Source organism: Thunnus thynnus, chromosome 3 (genome assembly GCF_963924715.1).
Source record: "Thunnus thynnus chromosome 3, fThuThy2.1, whole genome shotgun sequence".
NCBI classification, from domain to species: Eukaryota; Metazoa; Chordata; class Actinopteri; order Scombriformes; family Scombridae; genus Thunnus; species Thunnus thynnus.
Window position 1 is genome coordinate 8,914,290 of NC_089519.1, and position 18,071 is coordinate 8,932,360.

An 18,071-nucleotide genomic window follows, 5' to 3' on the forward strand; every position below is an offset into this window, starting at 1 on the left:
TTACAGAAAGAGAGAGTAAGACAAAACAAGATTAATGGATGGGAAGGACATATCCTCCAACTATAGGTGTAGATTCGAGTATGGTCATGTCCCTAGCAATGTCAAGATATTACTGAATTGTCCTTACCCTTCTGATTTCTTCTGAGTTACCAGGAATTAGGCAACTTTAAAGGAGATGAGAGCAAGAGATATGGGGTATAATTGAACTGATGGGCTGGCAACCCTCGAGTTTTACTAAGCATTGTCGGCTAGCTGTAGCATTGACAGCAGCGCCTGAGAGATGAATGAATCGTGGTGAATTTGAAGCGGTTGGTATGTACAGTTTAAATGATTCAAACATAACAGAGCTAAAAACTCAATGTAATTCAATTCAATTCAATTCAATTCAAATAACTTTATTTATCTCCAGCAGGGCTAATGCTGCACATAACTAACATCAGACAACTTATATTACTGTATATCAGGTGTGGGGGTGAAAGCTAATTTATGATAAATGCCCAAACATCAACCAACTTTATTATTGTGAATTTTTGTGAAAAAAAGTGAAAGATGGAGGACATCGTGTGCTTTTTTAAGCAGCTTAACTTAAACTGCTTAGCTAAATGTTCTGCAATTAGTCCAAACATTGTTTTTGACATCAGAAACATGTAGAACTAATGTGTGTTAAATTAACACCATGAGGAGTTTAGTTATTATTGTATGGATCATTATATTATGGATGATATTTATGAGTTAAATTAGCCACAGATTGTCCAACTGATTAGTTTGTTTGTGAATGTCATCACTTTATCAGGAAAATCGTCGAGGCAGCATCTTAACAGGCAGGTGGAGCTGCAGGATCTCAGGTCAGCTCTGGTGGTTAGTTAATTAAAAATATAATTATTTTAGGATGGTCTAAACATACTGTAGGTTGGAGCATAAACTTTATTAGCGGCTCTAAACCCTTGAGTTGTTTAGCCCAGACTGAAAGAGAGGACAGAGCCACAGAATCTCAGGTGAGGTTTGCAAATGTTTAACAGCACACAGTGGGTTCATTACCTGTATTGGTTAGTTTTTCATTCATTTGCTTTTAGGCAAGTTACATAACCAAATACATTTTGCAGAGTCAAGCTCTCTGTGTGTGTTAGTCTGCCTATTTGCCAAAATTAACACCTAACCTACATCCTTGCAGAGCATAGGATTTTATTTATGAACGGCATGTCCTCTTTTTTTCATCATAGCTTCTTCACCCATATGGAATTCCATAGGTAGATATGTGTGTGTTAAAATATATGAATTCATGGCCTTATCTTGTGCTTTTCAAGAACATGGCTTTCCATGCATGTGTATGAAACTAGGGTGTTCCAACATGATATGTCAGTGATGATGTTTCCTAGTTACTGCTGATCTGATTTTCCTGCACAGGACTGGCATTGCTCTTAAACAACTCATTTGTATTTTTATATAGCAACATTAAGCTTTCAGTTGTCTAACAGATTGTAAATGCTGTAAGTCCATTTATACTTGTGCTGCAATAGAAATGCTAACATAATGTATAAGATTTAGTGGTAAATTGTCAGGGCTTAGTGCTGACATAGCTTTTTCTATGTCTGTGTAACAGGGGTGGGAATGCATTTTTTGGTTGAGTTTTGTGGATTAATTTCTAATCGAACAGGGCAGTGTTCTTTCGTTGAGCTGGACCTCGGTGTTGAGGCCAATCTCTCTCGCCCTTAATCACCCTTCTACCTCAAAACACAACATTCTTTTCTGTTGGTCATTCATTCTGTGGGAGTTCAAGCTCGCCCACCAGAGCAAAAATCAATACAGTCCGAGCTGAGCTTAGTGGGTGGACATAAAATGGCTGTTTCTTGCTGTTTCTTTTTCCCTGACCATGGGGTGATATTGAAGAATAAAAAATCAAATTCTGCAGTCTAAATTAACAGCACATTTCCCCTGTTATTAACCTTTTCAACAGATTTCAGTGGCTTCAACCTTTCAAATCAGCCAAACTACCAAAACCGCATAACAAGAAAGAAGAGAAAGAAACACATCATTAGTGATTGAAGCAAAGTGAGATGCACAGCTCACACATAATGTGCAGCCAATTACCTGTAAAACATCTGTAAAAAAAAAATCTTGATATGTCTTGTGGGCTCAGAAACAGCGGTCATGGTATGCTGCCATGCCAAAAGCTCAAATAATGGTAGGTATATAAAAACAGACGTAGCAAGCACATTTCTTTACTACATTTATAAAACAAATACAGTTACAGATAAAGAGACGTTATCTTAGTATCCAAGCATCTTTATATCGACTCACTAGCATCAGAGGACTGATGATTGCACGGTAGTATTTAGCTGTAAAATGTTCACTGAAACATGCTCTCATTAAGTGTGACCTCTCTGTCACAGTAAAGCCTAGTGGTGAGTGTGTTGGGTTGTAATGAGAGCTGGCTGTGGGCTGAGGATGAGGAGAAGAAAGATCAGGACACTGTGTCTCAGACACAAAGGGCAGAGGACTGACTCAGTCCAACCGACCATACCACATGGGAAGAGGAGAACACTCTGGCGCCATGATGACAGAGAGTATATTTGTTAAAAACTGGAAATGTGAAGATGATGAAGAGAGCTGAGCACAATCTATGATTATAACAATAAAATGAAATCTTCCAGGCAGTCATACTTTTCTCAGCTACTTGCAAATTACTATAAATATCATAAAGATATAATATACAGAGATTATCATGTTTTTTTTTTCTCCTATTAAATCACACTCTGATCTGGATGAAGTTATCAAGCAGCTGAATTCTTCCACCAGCTCTCCATCCCCAATATGCTGTTTAAGTCTGTCTTTCCATGTTTCTCACATATACTGAACACTTTCCTCTCCTTGCTAATGTGCTGTCATAATTACATTACTTACTCAGCAAAATACTGGGGAAAAGTTGTATATAAACTTTTGGATAATGAAAGTGTTCCAGTCAGATTTCAGATCTAAGCTCAGCACTGAAACAGCCATTATACCATTACCATAGTAATCAGTGACCTAGAATAAGATCTGGTGAGGATGTTTTTTAGCTATATTGTTCCTGTTCTCTAAAACAAACTGCCTGATAACCTGTTACAACTGTGTCCACTTTTTTGTTTTATAAGGCTTGTGATTAGTTGTGTGTGTGTGTGTGCACGTGTCTGTAGGACAGTTGTGGTTTGTTGCTGTCTCTTGGAGGGTGGGTGGTTGTCAGTCTGATACTGTACTGTATTTTATTTATTATAATCTCATGGCACTTGTTGTTGTATGCACTCAAATGTAAAGCACATTGAGTTTTCCTGCACTAAAATGTTCTCTCTAAATAAAATTGCCTTGCCTTTCCTCAATGTCTCTATGGGCTGCAGGAGGTAATAGGATGTGATCAGACTGGTTTCAGCAGGTGGCGGAGGATGGGGAGAGTCAAGGTTGCCTGAGTGCATGTGTCAGGACCCTGACTGCAGCAGACAGGCTATCTGGATGTGCCCCTCAGCCCAACCTGATCTGTGATTGGTTGAGACCGGTTGGATGGCTGTTGCAGATGGGGTCATCCTCCCCTAGTTGTCACCAAGACGACTGCATCCTCCACAGTAACTGAAAACATCCCAACAGAAGGCAGAGAGTAGAAGAGAGCAGCAGGAGTGAGACAAGCTATATTTATAGTTTAAGCACTTTTACAACAAAATTACAAAGTGTTTCACAGAGAAGACCATGCAAGCAATAAGAGCAAATACAAATACCAAGAGGATTGAAAAGTTTTAGGATGAAATCAAAAAAGAATCACATTACATTTTCAATTTTAACCACAAAATCACATTATGTATACCCCATCCTCAAGACATCAAATTAAATTAAAGCATGTACAACACTCTGTTCTTCTTGAGCAAGAAAACATTTTACTGGAAACAGACATGAAACCTAGACATAGAAACCTAAGTCTGCATCAGTGATTGCTTGCAGGATGTTTTTTTTCACAATATGCTGGAAGAATATGGGCCAAACCGGATGACCTCTTAGGGCATCAGCATTTGATATCCATGAGGCATGCAATAACATGGCTATACTGCTAGAATTAAAGGGTGTTGATGGGAAGTACATCCAGGTGTTATCAGTGTTACATACAGAACATTGTGGTTTTGAATGGCTTGATCCAGAGGAACTATGTAGTGTACACCAAAAACAGAAGAGGACCAACAATGGATCCTTGAGGAACACTGTCATGACTGTACGTATGACTATATTTACCAATTTAATAAAGACTGAAAAATGTCAAAAGTTCAATCATTTTTCATGAGAGAAAAGAGTTGTGAGGATATGACATTATAGCATCTTCATCTGTATGATGGATGTGTAGTTGCTGAAAGTTTGATCAATCAACGCTGAACAATGACATGTTTAGTAAAGGAGCCAGCAATCAAAGAACTGGTGAAAAAAATGTACATAAACAGTAACAAGAACCATATGTAGTGGAGCTGAACCCTAAAAGTGTTACTGGGTTCATGATATATTATGTAAGATGCTGAAAGAGAGGGATTCAGGCTGGATTTCAACTCCACCTTGTAGACAAAATTAACCAAATATTTCTCAAGTCTGGATTTAGGATTGAGACAGGAGGGACATTTACCAACGGAAAACTAATAGTTTCAAGATATCATGAGGGAAAAGAGGAAGAGACATAAGTTACAAAGATGTTTGTTGTATTAAGGGGAAAACTCCTCACAAACTTTGTAGTCTTTCCCCATAGTAACTAACATTTTAATTTTAATCTAATTATTATTATTTAATGCACTGTGGAATTAATAAAAGAGGCATGAGATTTTATTTTAGTAGTAACTCATGCATTTTACCCTGATAGCTATTGGCACTACTGAAGGATTTTTAACTACACCACAACAAATTCTTTTTATATGCACAGTACATAACTAAGAATATATTGTTTTGTCCAAATTACATCCAATCTGATCTTTTTAACATTCTAGACTGTTACCATCCCACAAATCCTATGATCTATAGACTATGTTGCACCCATGTGTAAACAGCAGTCCCAATTATTTTCTCCCAAAGTACATCTTAGCTTGTGTATTTTTGTCTCTTAAATTATTCTCCTTGTCTCTCCACCTGAAGACCCTTCGTTGTTTACGAGGCCATCACTGTAAACAATTTGTTGCTAATTTATTTTCATGGTTAAATAAAGGATAAATAAATATCAATCTTCCTTAACCTTGCAGAACCTTCTCAAACTGCCTTCCTCACTCCAGAGCTGTCCTTGGTGCTGCAGACCTTCCCACCACCCAGTCAGCTCTACTAGCATAAACCATCTCTGATAGGTGCAGCTGTAAAGCTTAAGGTTATATGTAAATGGCTGCATTATAAGGTCAAGCGTCATTCTCATGAGAGAGAAGTGAGTCTCGTGGGTTTTTAATGTGGAGGAGAAATCTTTCAAATTTGATCTGGATTGTAATTATCCAGCCTTCACTGTAAATTTCTCAAGACAACATTACACATTAATTTCTATCTGCATATATTATATTTGTCATATTTTGTATAATGTTTAAAATCTGCAAGTCTCTGCAAAATTTCCTCAATAATTTCTCAGTAGCTATGCTCTCAAGCAGCAAAGTGCTCTTGTTTTAAAATGCAGTCTAAAATTTGTGCCAAGAGCAGACAGTGAGTGTATATCATTTCAATAAATCTGAGTGAAGGAGACAAATTCACAGCTCTCTATCACGACTCTGATGGATACAGAGGAAGAGGCAGAGAGCACTCAGAGGTCTATCTGCAAGCCCTCTAACTCAGACTGTCTGTACTGTAGGTGTGGTGATGCTGCAGGAAGAGACATAAAACACACACACAGCGATAAGGTGAATGCAAACACACAGGCATGCACTCACACACGCACGCTTGAAGCGCATATTTATGCAGACAGGGCATGTATATTGTACATAAATACCTTGTTAAGCACACATCCAACACACAAGCACACAGTCAGCTGAGAGGCAGGGGCTCGATTGGAGGAATGACAAGAGGAGATGATCTGTAGGCTATTCCTCATGCTGTCATCAGCTCACGACATCAGGGTGGGGGCGGGGAGGCAACTAGAGGGGTGGCAGCAAGTATTATATTATCTAGGAGTAGTGTGGAGCAAAATACGTGAAAAAAATGCAATAAACTATACATTGCAAATCACTTATTAAAAAGTAATGACATTACTTTAGTAATTACTCAACAGCAAAGGTAATTTGTTACATTTCTCTTTAAATTGGGCTACATTTGTTACTCACCATTTCAGTCAAAGGTGCCCTTCACCAACTCCAAAGCCCCCCAAAACACATCACATCTTCTGTATATAATGTGTCAAAAAAGAAAACGAGACATTGGTGTGAAACACGTAGCCGGTCTACACTTTGGGGGGTATTTGTCAATCAATAGCTAGCTTAGCATTAGCACAGGTGACTGCATTCAGCAGCACTTCAGAGGTCTTGTCCACAAAGTGAAGAAGAGGGGTTGACGTATCCTACAACTCAGAATGAAACCCAGGTGATTCTTGAATGTAGGCTAACCACTGGCTAACGTTAGCAAGCCAGCTAAGCACACGCAACATGTCCAGAAAATTATACAACTTTCAAGTTACCCGCAGATACATTTCATCTCTTTTGGTAAATGTTAGCTACCATCTGACACCTTCAGCCTCTGTGCCAAACTAACACTTCATGGACCAGTCTGTCCACTGAACACAGCACAGTTGCAGATATAATATTGTTATCAACTCTCCATCAAACTCCATGTAAAGCAGTGAACAAGCCAACCACCCAAATTGTCAGAGTAATGCAACATCAAGGCTGGAATACCAACTAGGCAAAGCGGGCAACTGCCCAGGGGCCCCAGACACCCAGGTGTACTCTACATCATTTGGTTTACCGTAATATGATTAATCGAAAATTTGAATTCGAAATTTGTACCACTGAAGTACAATATCAGCTATGACAGGTCCTCCGTTCTCCATGTTGTGGCTCTGGTCTTGAAAAGGGACTAGTTTTAAGACAATAATTGTTTTAGTTTATATATTATTAGGAGTACTGTAAGACTGCAACCAACAATTATTTTCATTATCAATAGGTCTGACAGTTATTTTCTTTAATAATCAATTAACTTTTCATTGTAAAATGTCAGAAAATGGTGAAAAATGCCCATCATTGTTCCCTGAAGCCCAAGTTAACATATTCAGATTACTTGTTTTGTCAGAAAAGTCAAAACAGGTCGCCACTGAAAAAGGTATCACATTACACAAATGTGTTACTAAGTAATACGTTACTGCCAACAGTGTCAGGGAGTGGGGTATCGTTTGGCTTCACCCACTGCTATTATGTAATTACACATAGTCATGCAAAACCCCATTACTGAGTGTTTGATGTTGTAGTGATACTCAGAGGATTATTGGATGTGATTGCAAAGAGTAGCATGTGTGTGCATGTGTATGTGTATGAGCGTACACGCCGAGTACAGACAGATGTGTTGCAGAGAGATGGAGACTGTGCTGAAGCCACTAAGGACAGGTGAGAAGTCTTCCTTTTGCATCTGCTTTCTAACGTATGATAATATGATATTATATCCCCTATTGCCTAGCAACGCAAACATCACTAGAGGTAATCATGTCAGTCCAATTCACTAACTCTAACAATGATTCACCAATAAGTGGCATGTTGTGGCCCAGCTTTAGGGGTAAATGGATACCAAGAAAATTAAACCCGAGTCTCTGGGGCACCCAGGCCTGTGATAAACTAATGGAAATCAATTGGGGCTCTCTCATTAAAGCGATAATCAACTATGTATGGTGAAGTTGCATTGATTGGAAAACAGTTTGAGTGACAGCAATGCTAACCTCAGGGGCAGTTAGCGATGAGTCATGGTGAGTGGGGCTTTTGAAACATCCTCTGTGTCACTTGTCATATCCTGCCTCCTTGCTTTGATCCAGTGAGACACTGTGGGTCACATGTCGTGACACTGTCGAAATGATCCACAAAATAAGTAGATTCACACACTTAGTTACTGCATTGGCTATTTACTGCATTTAATGACTAGTGTGAGCAGGAGTAAGTATGTGTGATATACACAGGTTTACTTTCTATACGGCTTGTGGCTGCATGTTTCGAGAAATATACGTTTATGAAAATACTCCTGCGCTTATGTATGATGTTTGATCAGCAAATTCATGCTTACATTACTTTGGATCTAATGCCACAGCTGTCTCTCTGCCTTTCTTCTCCTTCCATCTGTATGGAAGCTTCAGGACACAGATTTCTGCACCCAGGATTTGCTCTGAGAAAGTTTCTCCCGCCCACCTATGGAAACACTTTCCCTCTGTACATTATTAAACACAACTCCCCCCAGTCATGACAATATTGGCTCATCACCTGTGTGTATGTGTGGTTTCATCTCACTTTCATAAAACTAAATAGAATTCCCTGTGGTGTGAGGACAATATTTGTTCACCCTTTGTGTGTTAGAAGGTTTGTGTGTGTGTGTGTGTGTGTGTGTGTGTGTGTGTGTTTGTCTAGTGTCATTGCCCTTCCATACTTTGTGTGGGTGTAAATAAATAGTGAAGAATGGAAGAGAAAAGCAAAGTAACGGTAACTCAGGTCAGGTAGAGGCATCACAGTGAAGTCAAGCACAAAAATTACATTATGCTAAATAGCAGCAAACAAAAACTCCATAATTTGTATATTTTTTGTCAATTCCAAGCTTCTCCCTCTATGAAGTTAGGTTATAAAGGTCCCATATTGTAGAAAAGGAGATTTCAATTTCTTTTTTGATCATAAAGTAGGTCCAGATACTAAATACTACTAAGTAATACTAAGTATCAAAACGCTCAGTCCACAGAGAAATGCACACAGCCCGTATTCAGAAACTGTGCCTTTAAATGAGCAATTTGGACTTCCGTAAGGTTGTGATGTCACAACTAAACACTCAGCACTTTGGAGGGGTGGCCCACCCCTCCTATGGGACCCCCACCCCTCCTGAAAGAAACAAAATATTTCTACTTATGTTATCTACCTAATTTATGTGCACTCCATTTCAGCTCAGCATGAGCGTCTCTTCTGCATTTTGCTGCCATTATGTTGGATAACATTATCCTCAGCTGTGGCCCATGCAATTTACCAGTGAGTTTTGCCCAGAGCCCTGGTTTTACCTGCCTACAGGCTAGACTACAATCCATCACCTGTGGTTGGCCTGGGCATGCATCACTCAGAAAACAGTCAGCCAAGGAGATGTAAAACTATATTGAGATGTTTTTTGGTACTTAAAACCCTGAAAATATCTCCTTATGGATATCAAGACTTAAAGTAAAACAATGGAAAAGTGTAAAATATGGAACTTTTAAGGTGCAAATTTGGCAAAAGTCCAAAACATAAGACTCTTAACTTCCTATTTTAAGTGCAAGCACATTAACAAGCTGTGTTACTGTTGAAGGGGACCTAAATGTTCTCCACTTAGCCAAGAGAAACCAGACTACAGTCTGCCATCGATTTCTCATCCTGGATAGTGACTACCTGAGGGCTGAAAGTTTGCAATAAACTGTAGCTGTTTGAATTGAGCAGCTTACTATTTACAGTGGCTGACAGGATGTTTGTTTCTTGAATTCAGTAGACACTGACCTGAAAATGTTTCCCTCCCTTTCTCTTGGAAGGTGGAGAGATGTTTCCTTACGAAGAAGAACATGTGGTCACACTAAACAATAAGGTAAGCTAAATTCTGAGTCATTAGGCTTGTGAATTAAAAATAATGAAGCATGTTATGTGTTATATTTTACATTTGAGAATAGACTGAGATACTACTGTATGTGAATGATGTATGACAAAATGTATTCAAATTGTGTCAATGATGTGTCTAAAAGAAAAGTGCTCAGTTGCTTCATGTCAGTTAGATGATGCTCTCCTTCACTCTAGCAGAAACAATAAATGGTAAGTAAAACGAAGGTTATCATAAAGTAATGAAGCCTTTGAGAAGTGAGTGAGTGGTTCTTAGCTCATTCATTGGCAACTACTTGAGATTTTGTTACACAGTGGAATTATTCATGCAACAAATTATCTCTATAGCCAAGCTAGCAGCTCTCTGAGCCTGTAATGCTCATTGTGAAGGAAACCAAACTGTTGACAGTTAAACCACAGTGTTGGACAAACTGAAATGTGCCAGATGAAAATTCAGGGAATCACCAATGTTATAAGGTTTTATCCTGTGGGCACCAAACATAATTGTACCAAATAAAAATCCATTCAAAAAGTGTTAAGACATTGAAACAAAAATGTCAGCCTCAACCTCAACCACCAAAGTCAGGTGGATTCATCCTAAACCTCAACCTAAATGTCATACAAAATGTGTGGCAATCCAATCCCATTCTCGCTCCCAACTCGTCAAATACCGCCCTCTTAGGCACTTTTTAACGCACCGGATACCCTTTAGCGTAATTTTTCAATGTGCAGGGTAGTCTGATAGACTTCTATAGACTTCTGAAATAGACGCCATGAGACTGATGAAGTCTATATAAGATAATGGCAAAAAGCTGCACTCTGCAGCAGGACACCACTGGTCACTTCCTGCCTCCAGCCATGCTTCAAATTATCATTTTAACCCAAACCTTGAACTTTCCATAACCCTAACCAAGTGGTTCTTGTGGCTAAACCTAACCAGGCCTTAACCACAGCAGTGTCATACCATAAAACATAATTAACAGGGATTTATAATGGTTTGATTGGAAGATACTTCCAAAAGAAATTTCACAAACTGTTGTGATATTGCACAATGAAAAATGCATCTAATAATGACATGGATGGGTTTACATTGGAGTAATTCATTGGAGTAATTAGCATCTCAGATGCTAAAGGATGCGTCGGTATCAGACGTTGAGGGATGTGACAAAGCAGCTGGATTTGATGACCAGGGTAGTTGTCAAGATGTTTCAAAAGAACAAAGTGGTCAACCAACCAACCAACAGACCGACATTATCATCCTTTGTCCTGCAATTTTGCCGCAATGTCCGTATTTCCATTAATTTATTATCATGAGTAAAGTATTATCCTTAGTTTGCATACTGCTCTTTGGAATAATAACATTGCTGAAATCAGGAATCTCTGAGTGTATTATAGACACATATAGAGATAAAGAGAGAGGACCTCTATGTCAGTGGCTTTGTGTCTCCCATCACCATCAGTAATCCCCCAATCCCAAAGGCCCTGCGGTGGTTCTCAGTAGCTGCCCCTGCAGGTGCCTGTCTGAATATTCTTATTAAAGGGCTCGCTGTTGTGCATTCCCCAGGTTCCTGTGCAGGAGGGAAGACTTAGGAGGTGCAGAGCCAGACGCTTATCCTTTGAGCTCGGTAGGGAGTTTGTTAGTCTGGTAGGGGATGTTAGACAATCAGCAAGTGAATGCTTGTTAAGCCAGCCCCAGCAAAGTTTAGTCAATAGATTGCTCCTATAACTTCTCTTAAGAAGCCGGAGAGGTAAGCCAGCCATGCAGACAATTAGGGGTTGAATGGTGAGCAACACAGCTATCCAAACAGCCGAGGAAGCCAAGCAGACAGGAGGGGATAGAAAACTGTAGAGACAGGTGTAAGAGTAGGCTGGGCAATGTCAGACTGTCAGACTTTCTGTCTGTTTTTCTGTCTGTCTGGTGATTGTCAGGCTGTCTGTCTGGTGCCTGTGTGTATGTGCAGGAGGGGTGGGGGCATTCTGAGGTGGCAGCTACATAACAGCACACGAGGGAAATCACTGTCAGAATGCTGGAGATGTGTGTCAGCCCTGACCCTAGAGGATGACCAGTCGGATTAGCGGGGCTGCATCATGTTGTTGCGTGTGGGTGTGGATATGTGGATGGCAGCACTATTTTATTATGTTTGGTCTTTGTGTGTGTGTGTGTGTGTTTGGTGGAGGGGACATGAACATGTAACCATATTGATGGAATGAAAGCTTGGTTCAGAATTATCTTTGCGTGCACTGGTGATCACGTACATGCCCAACAGATCACCAGCTGAACTATTTGTTTGCTGCTTGTTTGTTTGTCTTGCAAAGGGCTTCTGATATTTTACAAACTAAATCTGTCATCACAATCGTACATACACACAAACAAGCAGGCAATAGGCTTTGTGGTTTCATCCATATTCTCCACTTTTCTGATATATTGATATCTGCTGTCATTACAGCAGTCATCTCCTCTATTCAGGACACCAGCTTAGTATGAGAGGTCACCATGTGAACAAAATGTTTAACCTTGTATGTGACCTTCCTGCTGCTGTGAAGCAACAGGCATTAAACTCTTCTTGTAATTGACATGATGTTATCCTCTATCTGCAAAGTAGATACATGTACAGTGGTCTAAAATGTACTAAGGACTAAAATCAAACTTTAATCAGTATTCCATTTACATATCTAGAAGCCACTGATAGGATATTGCTATGAAGCATATCTGTGTATGAGAACTATCTATACCTTTTTTTTTGTAAAGGATAAGTTCACCCACAGTACTGTATATACATAGCAAACAATACGGATTTTTTCACTTACATCTTGGTATATATATATAGTATAGTTTTGGTTTTGTTTTGCCCAGGTTTTAACAAAGCTTGCATATATTTCTGCAGTCTGTCTAAACAATGGTGGAGGATGGAATGTTGTTTGAGGTGCTCACAGCATGAAAAACTTATACTTGAAAATTCAACAGCAACATGTTTTGCAGTATGCTACCAGTTTTCAAATGAAGGAAGTTTTATCTCTATTTCCATGGACACAACCCTTACCGCGTAGTGTAAACTCCAGTATATTAAGTCCAGTGTTGCCCAACAGGATAAAAGATTCCATCATTTATGCAACGCAATAAAGCTTCTCCTGGTCATCCTGTGAAATCTTTCTTGCAAACTGGACCACCTGAGGTTTCATAGATGTCTGAATCACTTGGGGAGAAGGAAAGTCCAAGTGAAGATTTGCTCATGAGATGCCTCGTAATGTAAAATGAAAGCCTGATGCTGAATGGCATTATAGACTCCATAATGCCAAGCTCTATAATACCATAAGCCTGTCTGATAGTAGAGCTTATGTCTTGTCAGACAGCAGTTGGTGGAATGACAAAATGTTGTCCAGGTCTGCTTATTCTAAAGAATGTACATCCTTGTATCAGTGTTTACAGTGAGAGAGAAAAAAAAATACGGCACATGGGAATTATGATGAAAGAAAGAAAGAAAGGGAGACATCAGCGTGACTTTAAGCCCCAGCATTCAGAACAAATGGCACAGCGTTGTAAAGCATGTAGTCAAGGCAGTCTGAACTAGTGTTTCAGTATGCTGCCAGAGCACTGCGTCTGACTCTCCATAGAGGAGGTGTCAAATGACCTCTGCAGTAGTTACTATCCAGCCCTGCACTGTTACTGGATACCTGCTGCTGTGACAGCCTACTCTCTCTAAGTGTGTATGCATGTGCACACAACAACTCTCCACCCTGATGGAGGATGGGGCTTTTTTCCTATCTTTATTCAAGAGCGTGGTCTTTCAATTAAAGAGCACGAGTTATTGATTTCACGTTGAGATTTTGTAATTCTCTCCTCAAAACCCTACCCTTACACTTAAATAGCTCTTGCTTGGGCTTATATTTGCTCTGCTTCTGCTAAAACTGTATGCTTGCACTCAGATATATTGTTGCACAGATTTCCTGCTCTAGCTTCAGCTCTTCTCCTCGCACTCAGGCTGCTTCTGTGCACTCATGAAACTTCTGCTCTCAGATTTCTGCTCTACTGTCAGATTTTGTCAAAATTCCCCAACCAATAGAATTCCAGGTGTAGTGTTGACCAATGAAATGATCCCTGCATCCTTGCGAGTGTGTTTGCTTCACTTCTTTGTGTGTCCCATACGGACAGTTAGTCTTTAACTGGGTTCATCCATTCTCGCTCTCCAGGGTTTAATTAAATGTACTTCCCTTACTTTCTTGTATGAGTTTTGGAATAAAAGGACAGTTAATGTATATACCAGTGTCTGTATGTTTTCTTTTACTATAATAGCTACATATAATAGTAGCCGTATAGCACACCAGCCTCCTGTCAGTGTGCTGGAGGAGAACAACATTGCTTTCATGAGTATAGCAGATGACTGGCCAACACAGATTACCATAGTCATGGACCTCAAGTTTTTTATTTTTATTTTAATGGTGCTATTACTTCTTTCAAATTGAATTGATAAATAGTATATAATATTTATGGCACAAGAATACATCCATGATAATATGCTTGGTTTTCAAGTGATGTACATTATATGAACACTGTTGCTAAGCAACGAACAACAAAATGGATGTTGCTGTGTTTCTTTTTTTAATCTGTATTTCGTTGTTTAGGAATGGCAAACAGCAAAAGTAACTAGCTAACACATTAAGACGGCATCCTTTTTGTTGTTACTTGCCTAGCAATAGTGTTCGCATCATGTACAACACTTGAAAGCCAAGCATATTATCATGAACATATTCTTGTGCTGCAAATATGACTTAACCAATTCAATTGGAAGGAAGTAATGGCACCATTAAAATAAAAACTTGCTCGAGGTCCTTGACTTTGGCAATCCACTAGACTCCTGCTCCTGAGTCATGAAGATGACGTCATTTCCTCATCTAGCACACCGACAGGAGGCCAGTGTGCTATACAGCTGCTATTATATATAACTATTATAGTAAAGGAAAATGTCTGGACACTGATATATATATATTAACTGTCCTTTTATTACAAAAGTTGTACAAGAAAGCAAGGGAAGTACATTTATTAAGCCCTGGAGGGCGGAAGTGGATGAACCCGGTTGACTGCCCATACGAGACGCTTTAAGAAGTAAAGCGAACATGCCAGCAAGGAAACAGGGATCATTTCATTGGTGAACACTACACCTGGCATATTGTTGGTTGGGGAATTTTGACAAGGTTATTGCACAAAAAATGCAAGAGCAGAGCAGAAATCTGAGAGCAGAAGATTCACAAGCGCACAGAAGCAGCCTGAGTGCGAGGAGAAGGACTGAAGCTGGAGCAGGAAAGCAGAGCAATTTTAAGTGCAAGCAGGGGCTATTTAAGTTTTCCTGAATGAAGAAAATAAACCAATAATGGAGCTACTGTGTTTGTGTCTGCATCAACCAAGCTTATATTTTGATAGCACTCTATGTGTCATATGTCTTAGGAATGCACTCTTACTCTATGTGTTCATGAATTGCCTGAACCTGCTTGTGGGGAAGAACTTCCTCTTGAGGACAATAAACTATCTATGCTGTTTTCATGTGCTTACTGGGAAATATGTTTGGGTTTATGGACTTCATTTTCCCCTCTCTCTAAAAGAGGCAATACGTCAGAGAAGTATATCAACCCTGGCAGACCGTATTGGCCCTGATGGTGAAACAGACAATTTAGCCAAGCCTCTTATAGCTCCTCTAGAGGGAAATACCCATAAAAGGTTAACAAAAGTCACCTCTTAGACGGCTCTCACAGTCTATTAATCATGTTAAGATGATTACGTAAAAGGAATTATCTATCAAATGGGCTCAGGCAGGTCACAAGAGTAATTTAGGCTTCTTTTAGCACAGTAACTTGGTTGGAAATGCTTTTCATGGGTACAGCACAGCCCAGCTTACCCATCCAAACAAAGGCTGCATAGAGTGTTACAGAAACCAAATGTTCAAAGGTGGAACATCCAACTAAATATCTTTTTATACTGTAGGTCTGTTGTATAGTTAGGTCCACTAAGTACTTTCCGGATTAATCAATGTTTTTAATAATAACGATGGATCAAATGACTATGTGACACATGAATGTGAATAGAATTGCTCATCATGACAAACAATAATTATCACCCAACTCTACAGTTTTCCTTTTTAGTGGAGCAATGGCTACTAAAAGGCCAAATATTTTCTTTAGGAGTGGGTGGACACCAAAATGGAGAGTTAAGATTGGTTTCATAATGGTTTCCTCCATCTTTTCATTAATTACATTACATAGATAGAGAACTTGTTTCAATACAGCCAATCAAATTGCTTCACTTTAAACCATATTGGCATAAAGCAGTAACATCACCGTTCTGTTATAGGCAGACAGTCACAATGACTAATAGCCAGACAGCATTCTGCTACACAACACAAGAGCCACAGACTCTGAACAACAACTGCATTAGCTGCTAAAGTCTCCTTCTTATGTAACTTACAAACATGGACACTTGTCTAGGTTGTTGAACGAGCTGCCAAACAAACATTCAACCGGGGAAAGGTGCACTGCTAACATCATATAAGCTAGCAGCTAAATAGTTGCTCAGCTGCAGCACATTAAACAACATGTAAACATACCTGTAGTCCTTTTAGATACTGGTATGGTCCTTATTCTTCAAAATACTGCTAACAACACACTGTCTGCCCATGGCTCGTAAGGTACAGCGCAAGTTTGTGTACTTTGTCTCTTGTTCCCCTGCCAGGATCAGCCTGCCAGCTGCTGTTAATCATACACAGATACTGACATGAAAAGGAGTATTTCTGATATTTTCCTAAAGACCTTTTGCTTTTAATACTAAAAAAAACTGCTAACAATACATTTGAATAACACATTGACATTACTTGACTGCAAAAAAGAATGACTAAATGTGATTTCAGTTGGGCTTTAAGACTACAAGCAGCACAGGACTGTGTGATACTTTACTGTGTGTACTATAAAAAAATATTTTTTTAAAAAAGATCTGACTACCACTTCGACAATAATAAAAATACATACACTGTATAGACCCTTGGTACAGTTAATCATCTTAGATGAATGATGAACAGCAAAAGTAATGAATATAGCCTGTCCAAGTTTTGCATTTTCTGTTTGAAATTATCTCTAATAATAATTACAACAGGCTACAAAAAATACATTTTGTATTTATGTGGCTGAAGGGAGATTTTTCTTCCTTTGGTCACGTCCATGTGTCAGTGTCTTTGGGTGCAGCCACCCTGTCCCTGCATGGTGAGAGTCTGCGGGCTGTTCCTGTTGCTCCTCTGATGTCATCACCACTCCCCCACAGAGCAGGGCTGCATGCCCCTCCGTCTGCAGGGCGCTGATTGTTGTGGCATCCTTCCTTTCACGTCTTCCTCCTCCACCTCCTTCTTCCCCCCTGTGTTTCCTCCACACCATCCCTCCTCTACCTTTGAGTCCCCATAGTGACAGTTTGAGTTGACATTCCCAGTGTGCCTGAAGGCTGTCAGCAGGACATTGTGTTCCTTTTTCATACAAGGTGGCTGATGAAAAGGGAGACTACCGACTTGTGAAGCCACAGTGCAATTCAGTCAACAAATAGAACATCAGTTTTGGAGGAGAAATAACTGATAATTGGGTGAAAAAACAAAAAATGAAAATCATTTATCATTATCATATTCAAACCTAAAAATACAAATCAGTCAATATTGTCCAGTATACACACAAATATCAGTTTCAAAACATATGATTTGCCTGTAGAATTAACCACAAAACAGGTTACACATTATAGTATTGAGGACAAATATAAAAACATTAGAATTATTCGTAAAAAGAAAAAAAAGAAAAAAAAAGACACAGTATATCCATAAACATCAGTTGTGACTGATCTTGTTTTCCTTCCTGCCTGCTGATTTCAGACCTGTAACTGCCCCCTCTGTGTTGTTTCTCTTTTTCTTTTCTCCACTCCCTTCTCCCCTCCCATCGTCCTCTCCCATGGGTTGTTTGCCTCATTGATATAAAATGCATTGCTTTTGAATCTTTAATTCTCATTAATCCAAAGTGTTCAAGGCCTGTATAATGGCAAGCAAATTTACAATCGCCATCAATTATCTCTTTAGACCTCTCATTAGACATTCTGGACACAGTTTTGGGCTGCTGCTGCTGCTGCTGCTTCTACTGCTGCTGCTGCTTTCCCCGACAGGACGCTGGCTGGTCCGTCTCCACTAATAAGGAGAAAGTGCAAAGTCATAGAAAGGAGGAGGTGGGGGATGCCACACAATTCCTCTCTTTTTCTTTCATTTGCTAATTTTTATCCCTCACTCAGTTGGTGTTAGAGCTGTAGCATTGCAC

At 39.5% G+C, this 18,071-nt stretch overlaps 1 long non-coding RNA gene across 1 annotated transcript; it reads right to left on the reverse strand.

Moving 5' to 3' along the window:
• Positions 1-338: 338 nt before the first annotated feature.
• Positions 339-16,544, reverse strand: LOC137178533 (uncharacterized). Its single transcript, XR_010927114.1, has 3 exons — positions 16,343-16,544; positions 5,954-6,098; positions 339-3,597 (listed from the first exon to the last, which is right to left on the reverse strand). It is a non-coding gene; the product is annotated as an uncharacterized lncRNA (long non-coding RNA).
• Positions 16,545-18,071: the final 1,527 nt, after the last annotated feature.